Below are 24,156 nucleotides of genomic sequence, written 5' to 3'. Positions count from 1 at the left end.
AAGCATTCGAAAAATTCAAATCCTTCAAAGCCTTGGTTGAAAATGAATCAGGACACAAAATTAAGTGCCTCAGATCTGACAGAGGTGGGGAGTTTACCTCAAACGAATTTTTCGATTTCTGTGAAGAACATGGGATAAGAAGAGAATTCTCTACAGCTAGAACTCCTCAGCAAAATGGGGTGGTGGAAAGAATGAACAGAACAATCCAACAAATGGCTCGTGCTATGCTTGATGAATCAGGTACTCCCGCAACTTTCTGGGGTGAAGCTGCACATGCTGCGGTTATTATTCTTAACAAAACAAATGTCCGAGTAAACAGCACTCAAACACCTCATGAGCTCTGGAGTGGTGAGACTCCTTCGGTGAATCACTTCAAAATATTTGGGAGCAAATGTTATATTAAGAATACTGATGAGCAACTTGGCAAACTTGAACCAAGAGCAGATGAAGGCATTCTTCTTGGTTATTCTCCATATAGCAAAGCATACAAGTGCTACAATAAAAGACTTGGCAGAATTGTTGACAGCATTGATGTAGTGGTTGATGAGAAGGGATATATTCCTAGGCAAGTTCATCATGAAGACATTGAAGAAGATGAAGGCTACACTCAAAGGCAGAATGATGAAGAAGAAGAACCTCAAGAAGAACCAGAGGAGAAGGCAAGAATAGAAGAAAAGATTCCATCCAGATATGTTCAAAAGAATCATCCAGAATCTCAAATTGTGGGGCAGAAAGAAGCAGGAATACAAACAAGAAGAAGAATTGCAGAAGCTTCAAGCTATTTGGCATTACTCTCTTCCACTGAACCACAAAATGTGAAAGAGGCATGCAAAGATGAATGTTGGGTCAAAGCAATGGATGAAGAACTTGAGCAGATCGAAAAGAACAACACTTGGGAACTGGTTCCTAGACCAAAAGATAAGAATGTCATAGGGACAAAATGGGTCTTCAAGAATAAATTGAATGAAAATGGAGAAGTAATTAGAAACAAGGCCAGACTTGTTTGTAAAGGGTATGCGCAGCAAGAAGGGATAGATTTTGAAGAGACCTTTGCTCCTATAGCAAGACTTGAGGCCATCCAAATGTTCCTTGCTCTCTCAAGCTTTCAAAACTTCAAGGTATTTCAAATGGACGTGAAATCAGCCTTTCTGAATGGAGGCTTAGAAGAAGAAGTATATATTGAGCAGCCAGATGGTTTCATACTTGGGAATGATCCAAACCTTGTATGCAAATTAAAAAAGGCTCTCTATGGTCTCAAACAAGCTCCAAGGGCTTGGTACTATCGATTGGACAAATATCTTCACCAACAAGGCTTTTCAAAAGGATCAGCAGATAGCAATCTCTATATAAAAATTGAAAATAAGAAATTGCTAATACTTGTTGTTTATGTAGATGATATTATCTTTGGCAGCAATGAAGAGACTATGAGTCAAAACTTTGCCTTGGTTATGCAGAAAGAATTCGAAATGTCACTACTTGGAGAATTGACATACTTTCTTGGATTGCAAATCCAACAAAATGAAGGAGGCATCTTCTTGTCTCAAACCAAGTACCTCAAGCAGATCTTGAAGAAGTATGGCATGGAAGATTCAAAGCCAGTATGTACACCCATGGTTACAGGATGCAGCCTCAGCACAAATGATGAATCAGCAGCAGTTCATCAACCAACTTATAGATCCATGATTGGGAGTTTGCTTTATTTGACAGGTACCCAACCAGACATCATGCATGCAGTCGGAATAGTTGGGAGATTTCAGGAAAATCCAAAGGAGACTCATCTTCAGGCAGTGAAGAGAATCTTCAAATATCTTCAAGGGACACAAAATTATGGATTATGGTATCCTAGAGATACAGATCTCACACTTCATGCTTATACAGATGCAGATTGGGTCGGAAGCGTGGATGACAGGAAGAGCACAAGTGTTGGTGCATTCTTTATGGGCTCCAGATTAGTATCTTGGTTCAGCAAGAAACAGAGTTCGATTTCCTTATCTACAGCTGAAGCAGAATATGTGGCTGCGGCATCTTGTTGCACACAACTTCTTTGGATGATGCAGACCTTGCAGGATTTTCAAATCACTTGCACTCCACCAGTCTCTATCCTATGTGATAATACAAGTGCAATCAGCATTTCAAAGAATCCAGTCATGCACTCAAAGACCAAGCACATACCAATCAAGTACCATTTTCTTCGGGAACAAGTGCTTGAGCAGAAGATCAAACTGGAGTATGTTCCTTCTAAGGAACAAGTTGCTGATATTCTCACAAAACCACTGCCCAGGGAAACTTTTGAATATCTCAGACAAAAGCTGGGAGTATTTGATGCTTCATCCTGCTGTTGAAGCTTATCTGTTCTACAGAAAAGTTGGTAAACACATATATGGTGTACACATATATGGTGTACGCGTGTTGCAGAAAGCATATCCGCGTGCATACGCCGTTTTCTGCAAAGGAAGTCGCGTATATGGAGTTCTGAACAGCAAGGGCAGACTCCAGTCAGAGAAGGTCTGAGATGGGTATGCCAGAATTCTTCAGGCACAGGTTCAGGGGGAGCAGCAGGCACAGGTTCAGGGGGAGTAGATTAAAGTCTCATAAAGCATTGTTGGCATTTAGATGCTTTTGGTTCTAGTACACAACTGTTGTTGGTTTCAGGAGAAGGAGCTCAGAAGAAAATCTTGGTTGCTGATCTAAAAGATGTGTATCAGATGCTGCTTGTGACTTTCATAAGTCTTGGTCTAGATTTGTTGTCTCTATGTCATGTATCTCTTTTATGGTGTCAAGGTCATGTAACGGCCTATGTTGGTTTCTGATGTATCCCCTCTTGGTTGGGAGTATGGATGTATGTATTGAGTCTTTTGGTAATAGGAAGGTCCCTTATGGTGTATAAGTCTAGGTTCCTTTGAAGAACATATTTTGCAGATCTTGCCTACAGTCAGAGGAAGCATGTTTCAGCACAGCCAAGCAAATATATCAACATGTACTCAGGGGGAGCACAGCCCTTTGCCCTTGATGTCAAAGGGGGAGAGTGACTTGGTGTGGTGGTTGCCATCAAGTCCAAAGGGGGAGATTGTTGGCATTATGATTCAAGCGTTGTCCTTGATGGCAACTCACTCAGAGGTTGGTACAGGTGCTCAGAGGTTGGTACAAGTAATCAGAGGACAGATCTTAGTACAGCATGCCAAGAAAGTTCATATACGCAGATTCTCTATATATCAAGTCGCGTGTACACGCTGGTTGGCTTCAGTAAAAGCGCGTGTATGTGGAAAACTTCTCTTTGGTCCACGGCAGTTATTCCTTGGAAGTTGTGCCTATGATTATGGACCTTGATGTCTCGACGAACGTGTTGATCCCTATTTTTGAAGATGATGGTATTGGATTTCTATGGTTTTGGCTCTTGGTATTGAACAAGGCCTAATGCTATATAAGGAGAAGGAAATCATTAGGCAAGGGCATCTGAAAAAGTCTTGAATATCTGATGAAGTATTAGATCCAGTATGCAGGTTATTGGTTGATGAGGTATTGCTTGATCTGAGCTAAGGAGAGATCTCACCGGTTGATGGAGAACTAGATCTAAGGAGAGATCGGGATCAAATGGTTTGAAATGAACTATATTTATATGGTTGATTATCCGTATTTCTAGATCTGCATACTGACGCAAAGTTATGTTCTAGGTATAACTGAAATCTGGTACAGCTGCAAGTTATGAAAAATTAATTTTAGATCTGTACGCAGGTTGTCTTCGGTAAAACCGCGTGTATACACGGGTTGCCTTCATTATAGTAGCGTATATCTTTTGGAGCTTGATTTTTGGGTTGCAGCTGGATCTGACTGTTATTGCAGAGTTCTGTAGTCTGCTCTGTGTTCTGGTGACTGGGTTTGACAGGGTTTCAGTGGTTCAGTGATTCAAAGATTGATGATGCTAGTATTGGTTGTTTTATGATTTGTGAATGAATCATGGTCTTCAGATTGTAATGTTGTGCTTCAGGAGTATCCAGTCTGAAAATTGATGAAAAGTGGTACCTGAAGGAAAGAAGATTGTAGGCCAGCACCTACGTACTAGTATCGTAGCTAGTACAAGAGCAAAGGGGGTTGGAGCTCCCTTCCAAGGAAGTTTGGAGAACGAGAGAAGGTTGAAGCCTTCTGCAGGTTGTAGCCTGCGTACTAGTATAAGGTTGCACCAGTACAAAATATTGTAAACTGAAGTTCTTATTAAAGAAAGATAGAGACGACTTGCAGCAGGTGGTTTTCACCCACATTGGGTTTCCACCTTATATCATGGTGTTCATGTGTGTGGCTTTTGTGTGATGATCTGTTCTGCTATTCTTAATATGATGAATAATGTCCTGATGCATTTAACTGAAGATAAACTAACTGAATTATAAGATTTATGGTTATACGCTGGTTTCTTTAGACACAGTAGCGTGTACACACTGGTTCACTTAACTGAAGTAGCGTATATGTTTCTGAGCATTGAAAAAGTTTTATTGATCTGATAATACTGATTCACCCCCCCTCTCAGTATTATTTCCAACAGATATCTCGACCATCGGTGATTAAAAAATAGCAACAAATGGGAAAATATAGGGGCATTACCAGCACAGTGAATGTGGTCATATCAGTACAACTGGATTTGGACAACAGAGAGTTATACTCTTCCCTAGCTCTCAATGTTCATCGTCTTTTCAAATTTTTGCGTATTTGGGTTTCTATGCTCTAAAAATTTGGGGATTTGTTTTTAGGATGCTTCTGGGGAATGGATCTAGGGACAACCAGGATTTCTTATCTTCCCTGACTCTCAATGTTCATCGTCTTTTCGAATTTTTGCTATAGTTTGGTATGTGGATTTCTATGCTCTAAAAATTTGGGAATTTTTTTAATCTACATCTAGCTTAAAATGGATTGGGGTTTCATATCTTTAGTATTAAATGTACTAATAAAATTTATGAAGACAATTATGCAACGGATCTGTATAAATCCCTTGTACAGTATATACGGAAACTGATATTTTCCAATCAAAGGGAATACTTTTAAAAAATCCCATATTTGTCTTAGTTTATATGACAACTTTCAATGATGATCTTCAATATGGTCTTCCAGTTCTTAGTTTTGAGAACTAACACATACCCATCTATACCTCCCTTTTATGCACCTCAAGGCCATGGAGTTCTTGATTTCATATCTCCTGAATTTCAATATATGATATATTGCTTATTTGTGTGAACTCAGATCTGCATTATGTAGCTAGAAGGTGTGCAACCTCGATGTTTATATCACACATTGGTTTAGATGGATCTGTATTAGTGTACGTATTCAATTAACAAAATTCATCATATAGATTCACTAAATCATTTCACATACAAACACATAATGTGTTGATATATCCCCTGCCCTATCATAGACTATTGAACACCTGGTTTTTCCCGATGCATTAATAATGGTTTCATATAAATAGGTTCTCCTTCATTTTTTCGGCACCGAGTTGTGATAATAAAAAACTCATTTGGAATTGTTAGATATACAATATTTTCTTTTTTTGTAGTGTAATTTTATGACATAAGGCTATTTGATATTTACTCTTTGTTCAGAGGCCTAAACTAAAATCAAGTTAGCAGCACTGAGTGAAAATTGAATACATTGGAGTGTCATCTAGAGCCTACTTGAATCCAAGGTTAGCATTGCGTCAAGTACTTTGGGGTTGGCTTGATCCATGCCATTTTCCTATTTCAGATAGGGAAAGAGAAAATTTTCATACCACAATGATAAACTTAACACCTCGGGACATGAGGCATAGCATCCTTGAGCATGATCTGTAATTGCACTAGAATATGGGAGTAACTAATAATGCCTTACCTCATATAGTTATATTTGTAAAATATATTTACCTGTGAAGTATTGATATGTGAAATTTGTTTCTCAACTATTTTATGCAAAATCCATGGATGATATCATGATATCTTAATTAAATTAGAATCCATGTAGATGATGTTTTTGCTCCAAATATTTTAATATGTCTTCTTATATTGATTTCATCTAACTAGAGATGAATTTTAATGAAACACTGACATATCAGGAAAGTTGAGGTTTTCATGTAGGCTGACGTATGTAAAGCTAAAGTTATATGTACTAAAAGACAAGGCAAGGTTTCTCAAGATGTCATCTTGGTAACTATTGCAATAATGATTCTCTTTTTGTTTTGTTTTATCATGGTAGAATTATTCATATGTTTATTCTTTCCACTTAGTTTTATTTTTCATGGTATTATTTTTCATCCATTCTGTCTTTTTAATTTTATATGTGCAACCTTAATTATACCACAAAATCCATTTAGGCTATCATCCAAAATCCTTTCGAGTGCCCAACATGAAGAATAAGTCCTGGTAATCTCAACTATCCTTCATTCTCTCTAGTTTTTCATCCCAGTCAACCAAAGAAGCACTCAATTGTCTTCTTTAGAAGTGCCATTAATGCACACTCTCCTCAGTCCATCTACAGAGTCAGGGTCATTCCTCCAAGGGGAGGTGTGAGTCGTGACTATAACTGTCAAGCCACGAAAGTTGGTATTTACTGAGACAAACTAGAAACTGAGCTACACTGTCACTGTAACCACAAAGAATATGAACCTTCTCCTTGGTAATGCAGACATTCCCTTTGGCTTCCTTTCCTAGACAGATGGGAAGCATATTGTGCAGAGCCCAATTGTTGTAACTAGACAAGAACCTTATTAGGTATGCTTTTCTCCAAATCTTGTACACATTGAAGCTTTAATGGTCACCAACTAAAATGGATTTTTTATGCCTCTTTTGTTGATATACCTATAGAAGTTGGAAGCAGATCGTTGTATAGGTGTGTAATAAAAAATTATCCACGCATAGCTTCTCAATCAATTTGGTTTTTCAATCAACAGGGTAGTGCTTTGCATTTATTTTGGGAGTCACTTCAATTACTGAGAGGATTCAACATTGGATAGCAGTGGTTCATGAGTGTGTGTAATGGAGAGTTTTATGATAGGATGATATATATTTCCATGGATTCTCTATGTTCGATGTAGAGTTGTGTATACTTATTAAGTTTTTTATTTTTTTCCTAACATTTTGACATTCTAAAATACATTGACAAATTTTCTTTAGGGTTAGGTGGGTCTACTGCCTCTACTTTTCCTTAATTTGATTATTTTGGATTGCCATTCACAATATGATGCAATGCTTTTGTAGGGCTTCTAGAGTACCTACATGCCAAGCCTTGGGTCACCTCTCATACATAGATGGACAAATACAACAAGAACTTTCATATTTATACTATAACCTTCCTTTGTGGTATGATTGCATTGCTTGATTAATTTCCAGCAATTAAAAAGTAGATGGCCATACTGCATTGAAAATTTAATTTTTCTTTTTAGAATTTTCTCTAAAGGTTGTTAGGGCTTACAGGTCAAGGCCTATTGAGAATGATGTGGTTGGTATTGATTTAGGTACTGCAAATCATGTGTGGAAATCATGGAAGGGAAGGTTAGTTGTTTATTCTTGAATGTTAATGTCCTTATTGTTTTCTCTAGGCTGAGATGACAAAATAATTAGTATTTTGGTTTTCACACATCTTCTCATTAGACTATTTTTTGAATATTTGTAGAACCCAAAAGTAATTGAGAACTCAGAAGGGCCAGGATAACACCATCTATTATATATGTTAATGAAAAGGGAGAGATACATGTAGGTATTATTTCCAAGGTATTTTCGTAGAATATTCAGATGGGTTTTCATTTCCTTTTCCCAGGGTCCCATGAAGTTGGATAAAATACTTGAGTTGATGAGTAATGGCCTTTATATGTTAGAATTTTTCATTTAGATAAAATGCTTCAGATTTCCATTCACATCTATTTACAAAAAAAAGGGTGTTGAGGCAACCATGACAAGCTACAATTATAAGGAAAAAATTCTATATAGTTAAAATAGGCCATGCAATGTCTCCAAAACTGAAGTGCCATAAAGCCCAAATCATAAAGAAATAAACATATAAACAACTACGTCATTGGGAAAGAGTAAGTGAATAAACCATGATGTTGCAATAATTAAACCCATTCGAGGAGGAGAGACTTCATCCTTGGAAGGAGGACCCAAACCTTTAGTTGTGGGCTTAGGATCATCTATCCATCATTGTCATGCGTAGATTCATCATGGTGACCAGAAGAATAGTCATAATTATTTCTAAGTGATAGACCACTTTGGGGGTCTTGTTGGGGGTCAATGTCTTTTCTTCTCTTGACATTCTCTTGCAACTCAACTTGCTTTATGTTAATTTCATTGCATGAAGGTTGAGAGTACATATAGTGGGCAAGATAATATCCTTGAGGTGGCACTTTGTTCATTGTGCATTGTCTAGTATCCCATTAGCTCATGAAGGTGGATTATTTCCATCTCCCCCTCCACATTTTCACTTGGATATGCAGATTCAAATGTGCACAAATGAGATACCCCTCTTGCTAAGTACATTGGCACTATGCTAAGAACGAGTTGATACACATATCTTTATTGTGTTCCATAGATGATATAAGATACCAATTATAATCTAGTACTTGGTATGTGAAAAGTTATGGCCCAGGGGAGAGAATCTCCCAATAGGGAAATCTTCTAAGAAATATTAGATGAGAGCAAGGATGGACAAATCTTACAATAAGAATATTTTCAAAACTAAAACAAGTGCTTCAAGGTTTCATCTTGCCACATAGGGGAATTTCAAGGTGTAGAATTACTAGGTGTTCAAGAATTTCACTATGACTAAGTCATGATGTGTTAAAGACCAATCGAAGTAGGGTTTTTTGGGTTGTAATTGCCAATTTTATATGGGTTTAATACTAATTGAAGTAGGCCTTTCTAGGCTGTAAGTGGTAGTTTTAGATGGATTTCAAATATGAAAGAAAATTATTCTCCTTAGAGTTGATTCTCTAGATGTTTCCTTTTTTCTTAGGTCTATTCCTAAGCCATTTGTAACCATCAACTCAATTGTAGTTCAGAAAACATTTTCTTTGATTCCATCTCCAATATTTCCACCAAGTTAGTCATCATAGAAGGTCAAGCTTAAGAAAAAGGTATTTTAAGATTGAAATCTAAACCTTTTCTAGTGCAATTCTATTTGTAAGACTAAGATTGATTTTTTATATAAGGTTTTCGAATCCTTCCAATCTCTAACTATTTTCCCATAGAAATCACCAGGACCCAAATGCCTTTCTTGTACAGTCTCTTGGTTCAAATCCAAGAGATGTTCACAAGTAGATTTCCTTGTTGAAGAACTACTTAAAAACATTAAACAATGGGCCTTGAAATAAATCCCAGATTCAAGGAAGTCACTTTTCCACTTTTACACACCAACTTGACCTGCCAAGATTTCCGAGTCGATTTGGCTAAAAAGATCTCATCATTTGGCTAGATTTTGGGGTGGTCAATAGCTTGTGAATGTTTATATTACTTCATATTTTGCAGTAGAGTAAAGCCCCTAGATGATTGATTCCCAAGTAGTCTCTTCCATGCCTCCTTCCCTTCCACTACTCTAGCAGTCCATTTGGCATAAAGAGCCTAGGCTTTCATTTGGGTGGCTATAGCACCCAATCTTCCTTTATCCTTAGTGGCATAATAGTGGCTCTAGCCAACTATATGAAAACCCTCATCTCCACTAGATTTAGTGCAAATAACTTTTTTGAAAAGAATTTCCAGCTTGGCATAAGTTTGGGGAGAAGGGACTTAATGTGATGAATAATAAATTTGGGTAGCAACTAAAATTTGGATACAAATTTTAATTTACCTCTGAGGAATAGAGGATTCTAGATCAATTTACCGACATTTCTCCTTATAGTTCATCTGGCGAGGGTTCAAAACAAAATGGAATACAAAGGAATTTAACACTTAGCTAGATAAAATGGTCAAGAAAGAGACAACTCGCAAAGGAGGCTGAAGAAGGAGCTCTATAAGGCTGAAGCCAGCATCCATGGTGGCCTCGGGGGTCAATATCCTAGGGTTTGATGGCCATGGCTCTAGCACCTGGCTGGCATGAACTTACCCCTCACCTCCCTAACTCGTTGTGGCGTTTAATTCATTCATCTCGTGGTTACCTAGCTAACAGAGGCCTCACTGAGTGGTCTCACCTAGTTTAACCTCCATCTCGGTTTTGTCTCCTTGACAACTGTAGCTCCTCCGACCATTTACTGTCGGTTTCAATGGAGATAGAGTACGTTGACTATGAGGTGGACCCTCATCCCCATCAAGTTATCTAGTCGCACCCTCGAAGCATGTCGGGCTCTAGCCCTTTTACTGCCACTCTATGACCGCTGACAGTTGCTCAGTCCGCTCATGTTCATCCTAGTCCTTTTGAAAAGCACCCTCTGCCCTTTGTCCACATTGAACATGCACCTAGTTTAGACTACCCCTCGCTCTCTCCAACGACCTTAAACCTACTAGGAACCTGTCTTCAACCCTTACCCACATTTGACACCCCCTTGCCACACCTTCCTCATATCTCTATGCCCCATTACGCTCCCTCCACCTCCCATATCCCTCCATCCGGGCTCGCTCCTCTCATCAATCATGTCGTCTCAACTACAACCCTAAACCCTGGAGGTACAAACCCTAACACCCCCATCCGCTCAGGATGCTTCAACTCCCCGATCCCAAACACTAAATCTACCCTGTCCACTCCCCAAACTATTAACCAGGGTTGTTGGGGTCTTTTCAAGGATTACCTGACTACTCGCCACTCAAACAAACCTAAGAAAGGAAGGTGCCTAAAAACTCTGGTCAGGGACATCAACCTAAACCTAAGCGAGGATATTCTGATGGGCAAAGTCGCAGAGACGACAAAGAAGGTTTTGGTGGGTTGAGTGCGGCACAAAAACTACTCTGTGGATCGTCTTCACCTCTAGACCTCGAAGATTTAGGGATCCCTGCTCAAAGAATTACCCATTATCAGGGTTCTAGCTCGTGGATGGTTTGCCCTACGCTTCCATAGGGAAGAATACACCGACTAGATACTATCCCGATTCTGGCACATCGGGCTTGCTCCAGTACTGTTAAAAGATGGGACCCTTTATTTGACCTAGAGCAAGAACAGTTGGGTGCTGGGCCGATTTGGGTCCATCTGTCGGGCCTTCCAATGCAGTTCTGGACCCCTGTAGTTTTCAAGCGTATTGGAGATGCACTGGGTACCTACTTAGAACATGATTAATCATTTGAAAAGTCAGGAATTATAATAATGGTGCGTATCCTGGTTCATCTGGATACCAGGGAGGGGCTTGAGGAAAATATAACCCTCCACTGGAGGCACTTCTCGCGTTGTCAAAATCTAGATTATCAAGGTGTGCCTTTTCGATGCAGAAGATGCCACAAGGTTGGCCATGTATACAAGGATTGTCCACTGCTCACTCCTACTTCACAGGAGGCTGCAAGGGGAATGAAGCACCGTCAGCTTGAAGACCCGATTGTGGACGAGTAGCCCTCAGGTCAAGATCAATCTAAGGATGCAGATGGAGTCATTTCCCAACAAACTAGTGCTCAACTAATACCACCTATATCCCATCCACTGACTCGATCCCGGTCTACTTGAAAGCTACTCCTACAACGGGTAATGCTCCTGTTTCCTTTTCCTCTGCTCTGCTTAATCAATTTAATGCATCTATACATTAATCTACATCCCATTCTGCATCCCTATCATGCATAAATTCGACCATTAACTGTGATCTCGAGCCCCCCCGCCCCCCATTTTCTCTACTACCCTGCCAACAATACAAGCTTTGATCCCTCTCCTTCATCCCCCTCTCCCCCCGTCTGCCTTGGGCTCGCACACCTACAATCTCCGATCTTGACTTTTGAACAGCCCCCCCAATCTAGGTCTCAGCCTCCCCCCCTCCCTCCGAGATTAAACCCACCAGAGGTAGGCCTTCAAAGATATCCAAAGTCATCAAATATCCAGGGGCAGATGTGGTGAAAGGTTGAAAGAACACCTTTGAAAGGGCACTTAGAGCATTTAAAACCCTTGATACTATTCCCTTATGATTTGGCTCTCTTTCAATTGTAGGACCTTGGCCAACCCAAAAAAAAAAAATTGGCCCTCAAGCGCCTCTTGCATTGTACTCCCTGTGACATGATTCTTCTTCAGGAAACCCTTGGGCCTTCTAATCAGATTACTAAGATCCTACAAGCCATTCTACCTAGTTGGCACTTCCAAGGCCTGGACGCATTGGGCAGATCTCAGGGTTTAGCTATTGTAATCAATCCAAAATCTATTAGGATGATATCCTCTTGGGGGTCCAGGGATACCTGGGCATGGACATTTTCTCTACAGATCTAGGCAAACAACTTCGCATCATTAATATCTATGCCCCCAACCAAAATGGCTTTCTTTTTGGCAATCCTTTCTGGAAATTCCCTTGATTAAAAGTGCCACTATTATAGGGGGAGACCTAAATTTTTCCATTGGACATGAGGAATCATAGGGGCATCACTCGCAGCTTGACCCTCTCTCATATCAACTGAGCTTTCTTCTAGACCAATATGGGCTCATATATGTATCCATGAATAAGAAGATGCGAACATGGTATAATAGACGTACTATTGAAGCTGCCCTTGATAGAAGGTTGGACAGATATATCATTCAAGAAGACCTCCTCCATACTCTTGCCATCTACAGGCAATGGGTTGGCTCGGGGGGATTTTGAACCACTCTCCCATTTTCTTAGAAGTGGCTGGCCCATCAAGGAAACCAAGGGCACCTTTCAAATTTAACTCTTCTTGGTTAAAGGACCCTGGTTAAATTAATATGGTTTCAAAGTTCTGGCATGCCTAGCCACCCCTCAGGGATCAGAGGAAGGCTGCAGATTTCAAAAACAACCTGCAACAGTTCAAGAAATTAACCATTGAATGGACTAAAAGGAAAAGAGATAGGGATGACCAATCCCTTGTGGACATCGAAGTTCAGTTCGCCTCCTTAATGGATGCTAGTGGGCTTGGCTACTTATCCACTAAAGAAAAGATACATCTTGTGGACTTGGAATCACAGAGATTTGAGATCCTCCTTGAACGAGAAGAATTGTGGAGACTCAGAAGCAAATCAATCTGGCTACAAGCAAGGGATGTCAACACAAAATTCTTCCACAATTCTTCCAATGGAAGGAAAGCCAACAATACTATCTAGCAAATGCCATTGGATCAGGATCAGTCAGCCACCACTCACTCTCATCTCACCCACCTTGGTATCTCCCATTTCAAGCAGCTCTTCAAAGCCCCCCCTGCCCCATCTCTTGCTGAAATCATAAACCTTGCAGGTGATTTCCCTAGGTACTTGGAACTGGATGGAATGGAGGATCTCATAAAACCAGTTTCCATGGGGGAATTAGAAAGCATTCTCAAGTGGTTCAATAAGGACAAAAGTTTGTGGCTGGATGGTTGGCCTATGGAATTCTATATTGCTTTCCTAGATATCGTTGGACCAGACCTGCTAGGAGTGGTAGAAGAGAGTTAGTCTCTAGGCTACATATATTCCCCCTTAAATTCCACTTTTATTGCCCTCATACCCTAGACTACCTCCCCCACCTCCTTCCATGACTTTCGCCCCATATCCATCTGCAATTGTCTCTACAAAATTATTGCCAAGATTATAGCCAACCGCATCAAGCCAATCCTCTCTGAACACATTTCTCAGGAACAATTCACCTTCCTCCATAATATACATATACATGAAGCCATAGGCTCTGCCCAAGACGCCCTCCACTCCATTAAACTGAGAAAACTAAAATGGATGGCACTCAAAATCGACCTCTCAAAAGCCTTTGACAAAATAAGTTGGTTATATCTAAGGATGATACTCAAACATCTGGGTTTCCCTATGGAGTTCACCAGATGGATTATGGGATGTATAACATCAGTTTCCTTTGCAATCCTTATAAATGGGTCAACCTCCCATTCCTTTCAAGCGGGAAGGGGAATCAGGCAGGAATGTCCCTTATCCCCCCTATTATTCCTTCTGGTCATGGAAGGCATGAGTAGATTGATAGTAACAGAGAAGCGAGCTGGGAGGCTCAGGGGACTCATGATTACTGATCACTTCCTTTTAACTCATCTACTTTTTGTTGATGATATACTCATCTTTCTCAATGGGGGTATACAGGATATCATCACTCTCAGAGAGACATTAAAACTCTTCAGTGCTGCCACAGGAATGGAAATCAGTAGGGAAAATTCCACGATATCTTTCTCTGAATGTACTCAACAAGAATCCCATCTAGCCCTTCAAAATTTCCCATATCAAATTTTGGCACTAAAGGATGGTCTGAAGTATTTGGGATTTAGGATTAAAGTTGATGGCTATAAGATAGCAGATTGGACCTAGTTGATCTCAAAGGTGGAAAAAAAAAAAAATATCTGGTGTCATTGCCTTCTATCCAGAGTTGGAAGACTGGTACTCATAAAAGTAGTACTAGAAGCAACCCCAGTCTTTTGGATGTCATTTTCCTTGATCCCCTTGGGGATTTTGCATAGGATCCAACGAGTCTGGTGCCATTTCCTGTGGAAGGGATAGAAAGATGGAAAGCCTTATGCGTGGGTCAAATGGCGCAGAATTACGACACCCAAAAATTGGGAAGGTTGGAGTTTAAAGTGCCTCCTGGCTTTCACTCAAGCACTGGCTACTAAACAAGGTTGGCTACTCCTAAAGCACAAGAGTCTTTGGTCAGAGGTGGTCACCCATAAATACATTTGGCCTAGAACTATACTGGACTGGGTAAGGTGACCTACATGGAACAGGAAAGTTATTTCAATCATCTGGAGGGCCATAATCAACACCCTGCCCATCATCAAAAGGGGCCTTATTTGGAGGATTGGGAATGAGGAATCAATCCAAATTGGGATTGATCCCTAGATTGGCAGTGGAAATGCTTATCAACTCCCATAGGAATTGATCACACTCCTCAACCACAATGGAGCCCTGTTCATATCACATCTTGGAGACCATTGTAACACAACCATTTTGCAGCAAGCATGGCACACAGGAGAGGCTTGGAATATCCCAGATCAATGGGAAAGACAATGGAGAATATTTCTGCAGAATTTATCAGAATCCCATGTGCGCCTAAATGAAGAGGAGGATGAATTGATTTGGGGATTTACTAAAACTGTGCACTACTCCTCCAAGCAAGGGTGTGATATCATACATGTTGAGCACAAGCCAGACAGACTAATGAGCTGCTGGAGCCACCTTTGGAAGTTAAAAGCCCCTTCGCACACAAAATTATTGATGTGGAATATCATAATGGATAAAACTCCTACAGGAGCAAATCTTGGAAAAGGGCTTTCCCAGGTCTGACCTGGTGTGTTTTATGCCATGAGGAGGAGGAAACAAATCATCATTTATTCCTCACTTGCCCCACATCCCAAATACTCTCGTCTCAAGTCCTGCACACTCTAAATATTAAGCATACTTGGAGTGGCATAGATATCCCAAATGCCTGGGATAGATGGTGGGAAGCTGCAACTAAACCAAGATCTAGGAATCTGCCACTCTTGGTCACTTGGCACATATGGTTGTGCCGCAATAACATCATCTTTAGAGACCGGAATATAAACTGGGCCCTGATACCTCCAAAAATCTACTCGAGCTATGGGGAACTCCTCGCTGAGGAACAAGTCTACAGAACACGGAACATCACACATGAACAAATTGAAAAAGCCCACCCCTGGGCATATGTTGATGGGGTTGCACAAGTACAGGGATGTGGGGGAGGCATAATTCTTCATCTATCAGACACTCATTACTTTCGCATATGCATGAGTCTGGGAGAAGGTACAAATAATTATGTAGAGCTGATTACCCTCTGACACCTTTTACATTTTACCATTCTCAAATAGTGCAAACACTTACAAATTTTTGGGGATTCCAAAATAGTCATAAACTAGTTTAACAACACAACATTTTTCCATGCATACACTCTCAGAACTATTATGGATGAAATTTTTTTTCTCAAAACACATTTTGATCACATTTCTTGCACTCATATCTACAAGGAGCGTAATGAAAGTGCAGACAAGCTATCAAAAGAGGCAATGCATTGTCCTCGAGGAGAATGGTTGATCACAAAGTACATGCCAGAGTGGACCTACTAGTACTTCCACAGACCATATATGGATCAGGAACTTCAGAGGGAAGATAGGCCCTAATATCAGCAGCCTATACTTGTTTTTTTCATAGTTTTTATTTATCATGTAATTATCAAAAAATTTGGCAACAGAACAACGATCACTACTGGTGATTTTTTGAATATGTAATTATTTATATATGTACAAAAACACTAGCACACCCAACAGAGTCTATTTTGTTAGAAATCACATTTTTTGTAACAACAAACAACTAACTACAGTCACAATATTTGCATATGCCTATGGCATTTACAGCATGTAATTTTCAACAAATTAATGGAAATTATGATATTTTCTCCTTAGGAAAAAAACACTTGGCTAGATCCTAACCAATCAATTAGGGGAATCCTTTTGACTATGTCGATAGCATTGTATTTTTAGATTTATAACTTCCACCTAGAAGCCTCACATAACATTTGCAAGAAATCCATGTTGTTGTCCAAATTTTGATTCTCTTCAATGATGTTTATAAAATAATCATTTGTAAAGTGAATATTCATTCATTGATTGACATATACAATAGAGAGAAGAAACCTTTGATGAGGTGATGTGTTATTCTACTATGAATAAGATAGCCAATGGATTTAGCAGACATTACATAGAGGGTTAGGGTGGGTGGGAAACCTTTCTTGATTTACTAGAAGAGCCCTCTCTCATTAGACTTGGTACGATTGATAGAAGGACAAGTTGCAGCGTGTGAAATAAAGTTTCTACCAATTTAACAGAATATGGGCCAAATCAAAGTTCTCTAAGTATGGTGAATATTAATGGCTATTCCAGTTTTTTGTAGGATTTTATAAAATGTATTTTAATGAATGGGGTCTTCAGGGATTTTTCTTGGTTTTCCCTAGAAGTGAAGAATTTGAATTCTGTGATGAAAGTATGAAAGATAATTATTTAATAACATGCCTATAGGATAATGGTTCCTTAGAAAAACTAGACAAATTGAGAATAAGTATATTAGTATGGTCTAAAATCAATCACAATAATATAAGTCCTAATAAGTATTTATTGTGACTAGTTGGGAAAGTATAATATGTAGAGTTATTTTCTAAAGAAATGCATTATTATGTGCATTCACATTCTTGGTTTGAAAGTTTGTTTGCATCCATCGTGAGGGACACAAATTTTGAATATATTTATCTTTTTTGCAAATTCTGTCCAGAAAACACCCACTTACTATTGCAGATTCTTCCCACCAAACACCCACTTGTTGGTTACTATGATTCTTTCTGTTTATGTCATAATCTATGTGATAAAATGTCCATGGCATGCTAGAACATGTGCTAGCAAAGTTGGGGAAGACGTACAGGCCAATCTTCATTTCCTAGCTTAGAGTAATTTCCTGTAAAAGAGATATTGGCATACTGAATCAATGCAACTTCTTCCACTGAGTTAAAGAACTTATCAAGAACAATATTTTTTAAAAGTTATCTTGAATAGAAAATATTCAAGGGCCATTTAAATCAATGGGAAGTTTAGGATTATTGTTGTGAGTTATTTATTTGTGGAACTTTTCCCTCACTTATCTTTTCTTTTGGGTTTATAAAATAAACAGGATTTGTTCCTCCACTTAAGCCTTGGAAATGTGTTGGAAGTTCATTTGGGCCTTTTCCATTTAGGACTCCTTCAACTAGATCCATAATCACTGTGGTGGACTCGTTTGGAGTATCTTTTCTTTTGGGTTTATAAAATAAACAGGATTTGTTCCTCCACTTAAGCCTTGGAAATGTGTTGGAAGTTCATTTGGGCCTTTTCCATTTAGGACTCCTTCAACTAGATCCATAATTACTGTGGTGGACTCGTTTGGAGTAGCAAAAATAGGAGGAAATTTTTCTATTGAACAAAATGTTCCACTTGCTAACAGAAGCAATATTGGTAGACCTCTGCCACTAAGACTGTCGGAGGAGGGCAACTATGGAAGTAAATATGGAGGTAAATGTGTTGCAATATATCATGTTTAACTAATGTAGCCCAGATTATTTTGAGTTTTATCTTGATTATTTAAGACATAATCATTAAGATTATTATTCGTAATCGGTATAACCTCGCAGTCTTGTTACATCTTTCTTGTTAAATTGTAATTGTGTTATTAAGAAGTTCTACACCTGACGACCTTTTATTTTGCTAAATTCAAGCTATGGTTCTGTGAAAAACTATAATTATGGTTATGGTTCCATGATAAATTACAATTCATGTTATCTTTTTGGCCTTTATGGATCCAAAAATTTATATTGGGGAATGGGAGGAGGATATGGGGTGATGTCAGGATCATATGATGTTGGTCTTTATGGCAAAAATATGTACAAAGTGGGATATGATGGATCAAATATGTTTGGTGGAATGTATAGTAATGGGAGGGGGTACTGATGGGTGGATATTGCATGGGACCTTGAGGTCCTTATGGCAATGGAAATGGTAATCCAAATGATCCATTTGGTGACCTATTTCACCGCCAAACTTTTAGCCATCTATGCTTCACGTAGCCACTGTATTCTTGCTTTATTTTATTATGTCTTATTTTTCTTGTGTTTCAAGATAAGAGAGTATAACTTATTTTTTAAATTGAAATGAATGAAAAAAATCACTGAGTGGATGAATGGATGATGTACAGTCAAATATATTTTTACTTTTCTTTTCATTTTGCATGTTCCTGATACATGTGTGCACACACACAGTTTTGCATCACCTTACATTTTGAACCATGAATGGAGGTTGTTGGGAGGTTTCATTTTTCTAGTTGAGGGCCGCAGTAGCTTCGTATTATCATAACATGTGCTAATACCATGTTGATCAGGAATTATTTTAAAAGTTACCATTTCTTTCTCCAGGGATTAGATTTCCCTTCTCTTTCGGAGTTGGATGGAACTAAAGAATTAAAGCAGTGACTTATTTGGAACATTTCATTATTGGACAGAGACGGATGCTTAAAAGTTTGGATATTTATCCAGACAATAGTTGCATCTGTAGTTTTTTACCACTGCAACAATACCTATACTTGGTATACCCATATGATCTTGTTGTACCCGAATCATGGTAAACTCGTCCTTTAGAAAGGAAAGGTGCCATTTCTTTGCACCCATAGCTTAAAATATTTTTCTCATTTTTTTTCCCTACAGCTGGACCCAGCTACACACATGGTTTATATGATTAATCTATTAAATTCTAATTACGATCTCTTTCCTTTAAAAGAATGCACACTTAAATGTATTTAGTAAATGCCTCATTATTGGGATTATTATTGCAATATACATAGTGACAAAATGCATGTTGTTGGATTGTATAACACATTAACTTCAACCTAAAATTGAGAAGGATACAAATCTTCCTTCAATAGTATGAAGGTTTTGACATGGGATGAACATCACATTTTTATGCATTTTGACCTTTCTAACTTGTCTTAAATATTTTGAAAGTATAGATGCATGGTTTTATGACATTTTTTGGTCTAATTTCGATCCTTGTTGATCAAAACACTCAAGCATTGTATTTTTATTATGATTTCCCTTCTCTAAGTAAAACTTGCACATAACCATGTTCACTTTGACGTATTTCATATATTTCTCTCTATATGTATCGATGTGACCATTGGTTTCTGGTTTTGTTTTTTCTATTCTACTGTGCTCTATATTTTTTGACCAAACTAGTGTATTATACAAGGAACTTTCTCTTTTTGTGTTGAGGATACTTGGCATTCAGACAAAACCAAGGGTCACATCTAGGTTTGGACCAAAAGAAATGGCTAGTAAAGGCCCTGAAAACTACAATATTGAGGAACCTAAAGAGGCATCTAGTTGGTTAGGAAAATGTCTAAGAAGGCTAAGGTGGAAGGTTGTAGTAGTTCGTTGCAGGTTCTGCTTCATGTAGATTTACTCAAATATCCTCTTTGAAAAATATGAGATATGTTTTTCTTTGTTTTTTGGTGGCTTTCATGTGCTTCTTGTATGAGTGTGTTCTAGATTGCATTGTACAAGAAATTTTAATTTTTAAGTAGGAACTGAATTTGGGCACCACCGTGTGCAGGTGGGGTGTGTAGTAGATTCAGTTTTCAAGTGAGAAATTTTTATCATGGCACCTAGCATTATAAGTGCACTATATTATTTAAATAATACGTGATTGGATCATAGGTTATGAACCTTAGATGTGGAGAAGGACAAATTCGTCTTATTTGTTCAAGTGATAAGTGATTGTTGCAATTTCCATATTTGTTGATATCCTGCAGGTACAAATACTTTCTTGAGACTTAGATTACAAGGTTCCATTGTGAGTTGTATATTGTCCTTTAAACCTACTATGCATTATAGAGAGGCTAGGTTTCTATTTGGGTGAGGAGGATATGGAATATTTCATGTATGAAAGAGATACTGAAAGTGTCGTTAAGTCATGCAAAGTGAGTAATTTACATATCAGGTATAAGGATTTTGATGATTACTAAGGGAAGATACCACTGTTGTTACATTAAGTGAATTCAATGCTTGTTATGAGTAGTTAGGTTTGCAAATGATGTCTAGAAATCATATTTCATAAATTTGATTCGCTAGACTAATCGGACTCAATCACCATATAAACCCCAACTTGTAGTAGATTAATTGGCATCTATAGCATCATCTGCGCACAGTAAAGTCCCTAATTTAACTTGTAACAATTGTAATGTCACTCTTTATAGATCCAATATAAATTTTTTCAATTGTATTGTTTTGAGTTGACCAATTTGTAGTGCACATACCATTATCACTTCCAACTGGAATTAAAAGAAGTCCAATAGTTACATTTCCTGTAACTAAGTTTGTACAAACCCAACATCAAATATTTTCATAGTTTTTTTTCCTTCTACTACTATAGTTGTATTTTCATGTTAAACCCTCTTGGACATCCAAGTGAAGGAGAAAATTTGGTTATACAACATTGCCTTGGGCAAGTAGGGCTCTTTTGGTTATGTTCTTGTATTTACAACAAAAAAGGTTTACCCTTTGTATTCCCTTTAAAATAAATTGTTTGTTATGGAAATCATGGGCTTATTTCTATTGTTGCCCAAAGAGCTAATCTAGATTTTTATTACACACGAGTGCTTTTGATGTGAGAAAAATGACTTTTAAAAGGACTTCATTTGATCTATCATTTAGTACACTAGGTTGTTGGTGAAGAGTTGCAATATCAAAGGAAATACAAGTTTGGGTGCAGCATCTGTTTGATTCTAGTATAAGTGGACACCTCAAATGTCACATTCTTAAATAGATAAAAGAAGCATGTCTTCAAGAAAGAGAAATGGTGTCTCTCTTATGAAGTTTGTAGACTATAAGTTTCAGAAACTTCCATTCACGTTGACGTTTTGTTTTTCAACAAGAAACTATAGGCACTTTAGAGGGTGGGATGATGACTGAAGAACTCTTGGAAAAATTGCTCAGAGAGGAAATGCCAGGCACTAGCATAGGAAATGGATTGTCTAATAATTCTTTTGTTCCATCATCAGAGAAGGTAATAGAGCTATGTTTTCTCATCTATCATTAGTGTATTATTTTCATAATGTTCAAGTCATAGAAATTCTAGGCACTAGCATAGAAAATGGATTGACTAATAACTCTTTTGTTCCATCATCAAAGAAGGTAAAAGAACTATGTTTTCTCATGTATCATCAGTGTATTGTTTCATAATGTTCAAGTGATAGTAACATGATCTGTGTAGGCCATGTTATTACTATTTACTATATATATTTACCTCGGGTTAGTTCTGTTTATGGCTATGGCTTGAGTATATTGTACAATCAATCCTTTATGTCTAGTTATATATGAAATTTAAGTTTGGGGATGAGTTTAGATTTTTTCATAATAATCATGTCAAACATATGGCAGTTCAACACCTGGAGGTTCAAATTCATTGTGAGGCTTTGTTCTCCAGGACCATTGTTGATTTTTTTTGTTACAAATTTTTGTTTCTCAGTTGCAAAGATTTGTAGAAACTTACTCATAGGGAAGTTTGTTATTTGGAATCTACCCCTTAGAAATAAACCCAAATGGAAAGATAAAAACCAGGAAGGGAATGTTTATGAATTTAATGATTGAAATACAGGGGAAAGAGGAATAGGAATTTAAGCAATGTGACATTTTTCACTTTGTATTTTAGCCTGTTAAGTTAGCTACTTCTATCATCTTTATGGAAACATATATGGTTTTTATTTGTTATGTTAGTGTCTGTAAGTCCTTCTAGTCACCAATGATTAAATGTACTCTTTCAAAGTTGTTGATAGGGTTATTAGGTCAAATTGTTATATTTTAAAATAGAATTTGATTATTGGTCAGTTCTAGGTCATTACTACTCTCTCCATTCTCAAGGTCAATTAATGTTAACATAGTCTTGTCATCACTCCTTGACAATAAAGAGTGTCTTGGTCATATTATCAATGAGTCATATAGGGGTCATGTCATCACCTTATTTCATCATCATGGGAGTAGTAATAGGGAAAAATGATTCTCAAGGAGATTTTAGCTTGTTTCAACATCTTTATTCGTATTTCATATGCCTCCCTCAACTTCCCTCATAAATCGCCTCATTCCCTTTAAAACCTGTTTTTCCTTGGAAAAATCCTTAAATCCTAGCTAAACCCCATTTTTCCTTGGAAAAAACTCATATTCTGTATCTAAAATCCTAAACTCTAGCCTTATCCCAAAGTCCATTTGATATTGAAACTTTATGCGAAATCCCTTTGAAAATTCCAACTCTAGCCGAAAATCCATTTGATACATTAAATCTAGATGTTTTCCCATATCATTAAACATGCTCGCATTTACTTTGTAATACATTACATTGTAATGTATTACAATGTAATACATTACATTGTAATGTATTACAATGTAATACATTACATTGTAATGTATTACAATGTAATACATTACATTGTAATGTATTACAATGTAATACATTACATTGTAATGTATTACAATGTAATACATTGTATATAAATCCACCTACCCCGAGGCATAAATTGGGCCTGCTTCATCCTGCAACCCGCAATCAGCATATGTTACATGAAATGAAAAACATTTTGGCATTATGATACAGGTGTTGTCCTTGATGGCAACTCACTCAGATGAAAGATCATAGTAGAGCAGTTTAACATCAAAGAATTACAGATCAGACTACACAGAATGAAGAAAGAGAGGTATACGCAGGTTCAACTTGACCAAGCTGTGTATACACGCAGGTTCATTGAACACAAGTAGCGTATACATACACACACACTTTCACAAAAGGAAAAGTGTGTATACCTTGGAAAACTAAGTTTTTGGTCTGAAGTATTTGGTCCATGGTATTTTTATCCATGGTATTGGTCCAAGGTATCTAGTCCAAGGTATCTAGTCTGAGGTATTGACCCTAGGTATTTGGTCCAAGGTATTGGTCCTAAGTGGTTTTGATCTATGGTATTGAGTGTTGTGTTGTGTTATATTCTTTCCATGACTAGCCCACGTAGTTAACCGGGGGGTTAGAAGGGGGGTGGAGCCCCCCTTTTGTTCCACCGATTGCATAGCAAGGGGACTCACAGGGGGTTTGAGGGGTGCAAGTAGACCCACTCTATGGGGTACAGAGCAGCGCCTAGGAAAATTTTGGTTTTGGACCCTATATTAGGTTGGGCGAACCTACCTATGGTTTTGTGCATGTTTGTCGCACATCTTTTTGGACGTGATGGTTTTTGGTCCATGGTTTTGGATGCGATGGTTTTTAGCCCATGGTTTTAGACGTGATGGTTTTCGATCCATGGTATTGGATGCTTCGACATGTATAAATATGTATTGTAACATTGAAAGGAACATAATGAAAAATCAAGCTGGTAGTCCTAGTTTTGGGATCTAGGGGAAAATCTCTATGTATATGTGTTTTATGTGTTATGCTCTTGCATCGATTATTTTCTGTGTTTTAGAATTCATATGCAGGTAATTTATGTATCGGGTAAAAACCTACATTTGGTATCAGAGTTGTTTTGGCTTCAAGGGGA

At 38.1% G+C, this 24,156-nt stretch overlaps 1 pseudogene; it reads left to right on the top strand.

The window, feature by feature from the left end:
* Window positions 1-20,036, top strand: part of LOC149191568 (peroxisomal membrane protein 13-like) — a 157,455-nt pseudogene extending 137,419 nt beyond the window's left edge.
* Window positions 20,037-24,156: the final 4,120 nt, after the last annotated feature.

This window comes from Pinus tabuliformis, chromosome 2_2 (assembly GCF_031772625.1).
Source record: "Pinus tabuliformis cultivar Carrire ecotype Pingquan chromosome 2_2, CPIR1, whole genome shotgun sequence".
NCBI classification, from domain to species: domain Eukaryota; kingdom Viridiplantae; phylum Streptophyta; class Pinopsida; order Pinales; family Pinaceae; genus Pinus; species Pinus tabuliformis.
The sequence above is the reverse complement of the archived record's forward strand: the minus strand, read 5'-3'. Positions and strand labels throughout refer to the sequence as shown.